We start from the raw sequence: 10,124 nt of genomic DNA, 5'->3' as shown, positions 1-10,124 counted from the left end.
AATTAATACTGCTAAATTTGTATGTCAATACTACTCAAAGCAGTTTATAGATTCAATGTAATCCCTATCAAAATACCAAGGCCATTATTCACAGAAATAGAGAAAACAATCCTAAAATGTATATGGAACCACAAAAGACCCCAACTAACCCAGGAATAGCCAAAGCAATCCTGAGCAAAAGGAACAAAGCTGTAGGCATCACACTTCCTGACTTCAAAATATATTACAAAGCTATAATAACCAAATCAACTGGCATATAAACAGGCATATAGACCAATGGGACAGAATACAGAACTCAGCTACAAATCCACATATTTACAGCTAATTCATTTTCAACAAAGGCAACAAGAACAATGGGAAAGAATAGTCTCTTCAATAAATGGTGCTGGGAAAACTGAATATCCATATGAGGAAGAATGTAAGTAGATACCTATCTCTCACCATATACAAAATCGAATCAAAATAGATTAAAGACTTAAATCTAAGACATGAAATTATGAGATCACAAGAAGAAAACATTGGGGAAATTCTCTGTAACATCGGTTGGGGCAAACATTTTTTGTGTAGGAACTCAAAAGCACAGGTGACATAAGCATAGTTAGATAAACGGGAGTAAACCAAGCTAAAAAGCTTCTGCACAGCAAAGAAAAGAGAACAAAGTGAAGAGACAACCCACAGAATGGGAGAAAGTATTTGCAAACTATCCAGCTGACAAGAGATTAATAACTAGACTATATAAGGAGCTCAAACAACTTAACAGGGAAAAAAACTAATAATCTGACTTAAAAATGGACTAAAGATCTGACAAATTTTCAAAAAAAGACATACCAATGGTCAATAGGTATATGAAAAAATGTACAACATCACTAATCTTCAGAGAAATGCAAATTAAAACCACAATGTGATATCATCTCACCCCAGTTAAAAAAGACAGGGACCAATTGATTCTGCTGAGGATGTGGAGAAAGGGGAACCCTCTTACATTGTTGATGGGAATGTAAATTAGTACAGCCACTCTGGAAAACAGTATGGAGGTTCCTTAAAAATTTAAAAATAGAACTACTACATAATTCAGCAATTCCACTACTGGGTACATAGCCAAAAGTAAGGACATCAATATATTGAAGAGATATCTGCACTACCATGTTTACTGCAGCACTATTCAAAATAGCCAAAATATAGAATCAGCCTAAAAGCCTATCAATGAATGAATGGACAATGAAAATTATATATATATATATATGATATTATTCAGATATAAAAAAGAATCAGATCTTGTCACTTGCAACAACATGAATAGACCTGGAGGTCATTATATTAAGTGAAATAAGCCAAGTGTGGAAAGACAAATATCACATGCTCTTACTCATAAGTGGGAGCTTAAAAAGTGGTTCTCATGAAGATAGATTGTATATTGGTGGTTACCAGAGGCCAGGAAAGGGTGGGCAGAAGGGGAGGATGAAGAGAGGTTGTTTAATGGGTACAAATATACAGTTAGATAGAAGAAATGGTGTTCAATAGATCAGTAGGGTGACTATAATTAACAATAATCGGTCTTTGTACATTTCAAAAAGCTAGAAGAGAATAATCCAAATTTTCCTCACATACACAAAAGATAAATATTTATGATCAATACCCCAATTACCCTAATTTGATCTTTATAGGTTATATGAATATATCAGATTATCACATGTACCCTGAAAACATGTATATCTATTATCTATCAGATATAGATAGATAGATAGATAGATAGATAGATAGATAGATATAGATATAGATATAGATATAGACTGGGAGTCCAGTGATTGAGGATTTAACCAAGCTAGATTATATGGTTTTGATCTGTGCCCCCACCAAGTCTCATGTTGAAATGTAATTCCCAGTGTTGGAGGTAGGGCCTGGTGGGAGGTGATTGGATCATGGGGGCAGTTTCTCATGAATGATTTAGCACCATCCCCCTTGGTGTTGTCTTCAAGATAGTGAGTTCTAATGAGATCTGGTTGTTTAAAAGTGTGTAGTACCTCCCCACTTTCTCTTTCTTGCTCCTGCTCCCACCATGTGAGTTGCCTCACTCCCTACTTACCTTCCTCCGTAATTGTAAGTTTCCTGAGGCCTTTCCAGAAGCTGAGCAGATGTAAGCATTATGCTTCCTGAGTAGCCTATGGAACTGTGAGACAAACCTCTTTTCTTTATAAATTACCCAGCCTCAGGTATTTCTTTATGCCAGTGCAAGAATGGATTAATACACTAGGAAATCCAACTGCAGCTTTATGACAAAGAGCAAGAGATATCACTGTTTCTCAGAAACTCTTGCAGGGACTTCCATCTAGTGCTTTTCCTCAAACAGTGGGAATCAACTCACCTGCAAAGATCATTCAATTGAGGGAGAGAGGGATGAGCCAAGCGTGGAAGCCAGTAAATAAAAGAGAAAAGTCTGCACATGGAAGAACTATGACCACCTAAGGCCTTTGCTAAGGTTGCCTTCATATGGAACTGACTAGTAGAAACAGACTAGAAGTCTATTACATTTTTGAGCAGATTGTACTGCTTAAAAATAAAACATAAACCAGACTTACAGAAGCTATGATAGTTTGCCATTCCCTCCTCTCACCCTGAAGTAACCTTTCTGTCCCTAAACCCACACCGGTAGAAAGCAGGCCATAAAAGCTGTGCAGCCACAAGGAGGCCAAACTCTCCAACGTCCACCTCAGGTGCGACCATGGAGGCAAGTGGGCAAGGGAGTTCCTCCCAGAGAGCAGAACCAGGTCAAACCCAGGAACTTAATACCAGAGGAAACTTTTCATAATTACTGGCTGGCAAAATTGTTAGCTAACACAGACCACAGACTGCTAATCTCCATCCTTCCCTTTTCTGAATGAGAGTTCTCATTGTGATTATCTTTACTCCACAGTGATGTATTGGACGCCCGGGAGGACAGATAACTCACATTTCAGTCTGTAGGTCTCTGGACTGGAAGAAGTCATATCAGCACCTGACAGAGGGCACTAGGGGTCAAGCAGAATCCCTAGCCTCTTAGCTGGATGGGTAATTGAATGGGATTTAGAGATGTCCTCCTTGAGGAGTGTTCTGTGTGTAGGAAGAAAGGTGGACTTGGGTACTTGAACAAGCAACTCTAGAAACAGTTTTTTTTTTTTTTAATAGATGCTGCTCTTTATTTCCAATATTCATTCTGCCTTCTTCCTTTAATAATAGAAACTCCTTCAATGTAATGAAAACTCACAGCTAGAGACTACATTTCATTCTCTTGTGCAACTACACCTAGTCAAGTGTCCCAAGGTGTGTCAAATGAGATGTGAGTGGAAGTCATGTGCAACTTTTGTGTCACATCCTTAAAAAGGAAGATGGCTGCTCTCCACTCCCCCTTGCCTGGATGCTGGAAAGGGGAAGCAAAGCTGGAGAACCTGCTTTGACCTGGTATTGAAAGCAGCTTGCTAGGGGATGGTGGAGCAAGAAGACAGAAGGAACCAGCATCCCTGGATGACCTAGAAACAGAGCTGCTTGCCTTCTCTGGACCACAACCTAATTCTGGACTGTAATGTGGGGAGAAAAATAAATTTCTATGTGTTTGGAGCCACGGTCTTTCTGAATCTCATTGTTATAGAAGCTTAGCCTGTACTCTAACTAATACAATAGCTAACATTTGACAATGTTTACATGCCTAGCAATAGTGAAATGGCATAGAGGTTTTTGTAGTAATTTTTCAACTTGATTTATTTTAAAAACTGTATTTTATAGTAGTTCTTGACATACAAAAAAATTGTGAAGATAGTATAGAGGTTCTGTATACCCCACACTCAGGTCGCCGTATTATTAACATCCAACATTAGTATTGTACATCTGTCATAATTAATAAACCCATTATAAACTCAAATCTATATTTTATTCAGATTTGTTTAGTTTTTACCTAATGTCTTTTTTTTTCCCATTCCAGGATCCCATTCAGGATACCATAGTACATTTAGTTGTCGTATCTCCTTAGCCTCTTCTTGGTTGTGACGGTTTCTCAGACTTTCTTGTTTTTCATAACCTTAATAATTTTGAGGAGTACTGGGCCCTCAGTTAACATATTTCTGATGTTTATCTCATGATTTGACTAGAGTTACGGGTTTCAAGGATATTTATATCATGATTAGACTGGAGTTATGCATTTCAAGGAAGAAGACTGCAGAGGTATAGGGCCACTTTTATCACATCATATTGAGGGTACGTGCCAGTGACACAATTTATTACTGTTGATGTTAATCTTGATCACTTGGCTGAGGAAGTGTTTGTCAGGTTTCTCCACCATAAAGTTACTCATTTCACCGCTCTTTCCATACTGTGCTCTTTGGAAGGAAGTCACTATGCACAGCTGATACTTGAGGAGTGGAGTTATGTTCCATCTCCTTAAGAATGGAATAGCTAGATAAATTATTTGGAATTCTTCACATGGGAGATTTCTGTCTTCTCCTCCATTTAGTTATTTGTTCCATTATTTACTTACACCATCACAGCCTCATGGATATTTATTTTACACTTTGGATTATAATTCAATACTACATAATTTATTTTGTTGCTCAAATTTTTCCCAGGTTTGGCCATTGTGAGCGCTTTCAGTTGACTTCTCTATGTCCCTTTAACATATTCACATCATTTTGTGTGTGCATGTGTGTGTTTGAGCACTTCCTTATTTTCTGGCACTATACGATGCTCCAGGTTTATCTTATGTACATACTGCTGTAGTCCAAGAACCAGTCATATCGCCAAAGAGTGCCGGTTCCTTCTATGGGAGATAGTATGAGAAATCAAGACCTGAATGCAAGGTATGCTCACTGCTACTGGAGTTTCATTGCTTCTAGGCATTCTCATCTGAGATAGCAAGAAAAAATATATATGTATGGTAACTGATATAGATATTTATATACACATACCTACAAATGTTTCTATATATAACCATCTGCATCTGTATTAAACTATCATGAGTTCATACTGATAATTCCAACTTTTTTTCATTGCGGCATGAATCATTCTAGCCAGCCTCCTTTGCTTGCTTATCTGTAACCATTAATTGCAACAGTGAAAAGCCTGGCTCCCACAATCTGCTGTCCATTTACTTAATTGTTCAATTCCAGGATACATGTATAGTGGTTTCAGAGTTGTTAACCCTTATGCCCATGGGAAAGAACTTTATCAACTAGAGTACAATGTCTGTATACAGTTGCTTTTGCATTTAGTCTTACAATCTTCACTCATTTTCAAAGTTACGTAGGTCAAGACCTTTTCCCCCTTTCCTCTTTAGTGATACTGTATCATACATTTGTAATACGATTAGACTCTTTTGTCACACTCTGCATTTCATGTTGAAATCCCCTGGCCCTGGCCTCCTAAATGATATTTTTAATTTGCCTACTACTAGAGTTCATTCTTTGTACTGTAAAGTTCTGTGGGTTTTGATAAAGGCATAGTGTCATATATTCATTATTAGAGTATCACACAGAATAGTTCTATTGCCCTAAGAAACTCCCTGTGCTTCACTTACTCAGCTCTCCATCTGTACCACCACCCCTAACACATACACACTTTACCTGAATCCCTGGCAATCATTGATCTGTCTACTGTCTCTATGTTTTTACCTTTTCTAGAATGTTATATAAATGAAACCATACAGTATGGAGTCTTTTTCAGACTTATATAAATGAAATAATACAGTATGGAGTCTTCATTCACTTAGCAATAGGCAGTTGAGATATATTCATGTTTCTATAGACTAGGTAGTTTATTCCTTTTCTTTGCTGAATATTATTCCATCGCATAGATATACCATAGTTTGTTGAGCTATTTCTTTATTGAAGGACAACTTGATTTCCTCCAGTTGTTTATGATTATAAATAAAATTGCTGTAAATATCTATATACCGGTTTTTGTATGGATATAAGTTATCAGATCATTTGGGTAAAAACCTGGGAGCACAATTGCCGGATCATATTTTAAGACTATGTTTAGCTTTATAAGAAACTGCCAAACTGCTGTCTGAGGTGGGTATCTTAGTCCATTTGTGTTGCCATAAAGAAATATCTGAGGCTGGATAGTTAATAAAGAAAAAAGGTTTATTTGGCTTGCAATTCTGCTGGCTGGAAGATCGGACATCTGGTGAAAGCCTCAGGCTGCTTTCACTCATGGTAATAGATGAAGAGTAGCCAGTGTGTGAAAGATCTAATGCAAGAGAGAAAGGAATAAAAAGAGGCAGGAGGCACCAGGCTCTTTTTAACAAGCAGCTCTTGTGGGAACTAATAGAGTGAGACACAGTTATTACTGTGAGGATGACACCAAGCCATTCATAAAGGACTTTCCCCAATTACCCAAACACCTCCCATTAGGCCCCAGCTCCAACATTGGATATCAAATTTTAACACAAGATTTAGATGGAACAACCATCCAAACTGCGGCAGTGGCTACACAATTTTGCATTCCTATAACGATGAATATGAGAGTTCCTATTGCTCTGAGTACTTGCTAACAACTGATATTATCAGTTTTTAGATTTTAGCCATTCTAATAGGCATATAGTAGTATCTCCTTGTTTCAATTTGCGTTTTCCTAGTGACAAATGTTGCTGGGCATCTTTCATATGCTTTTTTGACATCTGTGTATCTTCTTTGGTGAGATGTCTGTTCAGGTCTTCTGCCCATTTTTTTTAACTAAGTTTTTTTTTTGTTTCCTTATGTTGAGTTTTAAGAATTATTTTTACATACTAGGGACAAGTTTCTAATCAGATAAGTGTTTGCAAATAATTTCTTCCAGTCAATGGCTTATATTTTATTCTCTTAACAATGTCTTTCACAGAGCAGAAGTTTTTAATTTTAACAAAGTTCAACTTATATACAACCATTTTTTATAGAGCATGCTTTTGGTGATGTATCTAAGAACTCATGTTGCTTTTCTCCTGTATTATTCTAGAAGTTTTATAATTTCGCATTTTACATTTAAGTCTATGATCCACTTTGAGTCAATCTTTGTGAAAGGTGTAAGGTCTGTGTGTAGGTGTTGTTTGTTTACGTTGTTTTTGCATTTGAGCATTCATTTTTCCAGCACCAGCACCATTTTTGAAGACTATTTCTTTCTCCATTGAATTGCCTTTGTGCCTTTGTCAAAAATCAGTTGACTAAATTTGTCTTAATATAATTTTAACCTGTTTGTGAAATCAATCATACTCAATAATATTTTAATGATACAAATCTAAAAGGCATACATGAATTCTACAAAATTTCAACATTCACTTAATGATGTATATCTTTAATGATCCATTATGAATTTATGATGACCAGACTCTTGCCTGCTTCTTCAACCTCATCTCTTCCTGCCCATTCCAGCCTAATTCCAGCCTCCTGGCAGTCTTTCTGTGTATTTAGTCTTTTCTAAGTCACACTGAATTTTCACTGAACATAGGGCCTAAACACTTTCTTGTGGGAGACTTTCAATTTGGTTTGTCTTTATGAGCTGAAGAAACCCTAAAGCTCACAATCTTTCCTTTTGTCTTAGGAAAATATGTAAAATTCCTTCATTTTAGCTGTTAAGAAAGTTATACCAGGATCAAAAGTTTCTTTCTTCCAGATGCATTATTCATATTGCAACAAAGGAAAATCACACGTTTATAAAATTCCTATGAGAAGTCTCCTAAACGTGAAATGATGCTGCCTTACTGTTTAATGTTTCTATTTGGAAAACAGAAAGGGATATGATCCTTAGGGCCTCAGATGAGGAGAGGAAATGTCACACAGGATCCATTACTTTCCCTCAAGATGCAGGTTGGTTCAGATCTTACTCATCTCACCTTTAAAATAGTCATCAGAGCCTGCCTGGGCCCAGGTGAGCAACTTCAGCCTAAAGTCCAGGACTCAGCAGGCATTTGGGTAACCCATCATGGCAGAGAATTGAAAGCAGTCTGAGTAATATCTGATTTTTTTTCTTATGTGGTTCCCTGTGGAACCATGTAATAGAGGAAACTTACAAATCTTTTGACTGGTCTCTGTCTCCTGGCAGCTTTGAACTTCCATCTCATAACGTTTAAAGAAGCAAGGTTCAGTTTAGCCCAGACAAATGGCCTGATTTGGGCCAATTCTAAGACATCTTCTCCTGGATAACTTTTTCCCAGGCTGATTCCTTCCCATCATCCAGATGATTTGAAATATTACCTCCTCACCTGACCACCTTATTTCTAAAACTACCCCTTCATCTAGTCATTGTATTTCACTCGTTCATAAGTCTTATCAATTTCAGAATTATTGTGTTAATTTGTTTTCTGACTTTCAAACTCCTTCTCCACCTCCTGCTAGCTTTAGAATGTAAGTTTCATGAGGTCAGGAACCTTGATTGTTTGGGTTATTCCTGGGAACTAGAATGTAGGTCTTTTTTTAAGTTATTGAATAACAGAACAAATGAATAAATGAATGAACAATGATAGATGATAAACCATGCATTTTTTTTCCAAGGAACCTAGAATAATTGGGCATTTAGATGTATTAATGAGAAGAATGTATCAAAGAGAATACAAAGATCCTTTCCAGAAGGCATTTACAAGGCAATGATGATGATCACTTTCCTCTCTTACAGTGAAAACATTGAAATCACTACCTACCTCATGCATTTGAGTATTTCATTAATATCTCTCAGAAAGCATACTTTTTTTTTCTTTTTTAGATGGAGTTTTGCTCTTTTCGTCCAGGTTGGAGTGCAATGGCACGATCTCGGCTCACCACAACCTCTGCCTCCCAGGTTCAAGCGATTCTCCTGACTCAGCCTCCCAAGTAGCTGGGATTACAGGCGTGCGCCACCACGCCCCTGCTAATTTTGTATTTTTTTAGTAGAGACAGGGTTTCTCCATGTTGGTAAGGCTGGTCTCAAACTCCCAACCTCAGGTGATCCGCCCACCTTGGCCTCCCAAAATGCTGGGATTACAGGCATGAGCGGCCATGCCCAGCCAGAAGCCATACTTTCTAAGCAGGACAAAGATCCAGTAAATAAGGGTCAAAATGGTGCCTCAACTTGTGTTGGGATAAAGTCAACATGCAATTCTAAAGTACATACAAAATATTCAACAACTCTTATGCATCTAATAAAAGATATCATCTAAGAACTGGGTAAGTAACAGGAATAGATTCATAGTCATGTGATGGTTGAGTTGGTGGAAACATTCGAAAGTTAATATTTTAAACCCCACAGTTTAAACAGTAGGGAATGTGTCCAAAAGGGAATATGGCTTGCCCACGTTATACACATATTTATAGGTGGCTCTGGGAACTGTTGAGCACTAGGGAATAGTTGGAACTTTAATAGCAATTTATTTACATTGTATCAAAATAACCAGCAAATTCAGCAGTACAAAAAAAAAAAAAAAAAAAATCAACATCCTTGTTAGTTTGCCATGATGTAGACCCAACAGTCACTTGTTTTGGTAGAGCTCTTTATCAAGCTGAATGTTCCAAACACTCACAATTTTCCATCATAGTAAACAAGTCAGGGAATGCACAATAGTGATAGCTGGACCATCTCATCACTTATATCTAATAAGTTGAGTGATTGCAATCAAACCATTAAGATATACATATTACTTCTTGAATAAATTCTTATTTCTTGGCCTTATTAAAAGAGAGAATATCATTTTACACTACACTATTTCTGAGATTATTATATGTCTTTGACTTATTTAGAAGGACATTGTCATGATGAAGCTATTCATTCTCTTTTAGAGACATCTTTTTATTGGTGATAGAATTCAGGACCTAGTATCCTTAGATTTAGGCAATTGTGCCCAGGAAAAGTGTCAGTCATAACATAATTAATAGCCTGCAAAAAATGTGAGATCTTGTAAGTTGTTTTGGGAATCTGTCACTTCTATAGTGAAAATAAACTCAGACATAATGAAGTGATCTTGATGAATCAGAAACATTTCTCTCTCCATTTCATGTCTATTCCATTTTTACAACAGCTTTTGGTTTGATTTAATACATTATTATAGGAGAGAGGGCCCATTAAACAGCTATAGAAAATGAGAAATGTGTTCCTTTTAGGTTTTTATACTTTTTAAATGATATTCAGATGATTTTAATTACTACAAAAGCATTGAG

This window comes from Theropithecus gelada, chromosome 17, assembly GCF_003255815.1.
Source record: "Theropithecus gelada isolate Dixy chromosome 17, Tgel_1.0, whole genome shotgun sequence".
Lineage (NCBI taxonomy): Eukaryota > Metazoa > Chordata > Mammalia > Primates > Cercopithecidae > Theropithecus > Theropithecus gelada.
Note: the sequence above shows the minus strand (reverse complement) of the source record.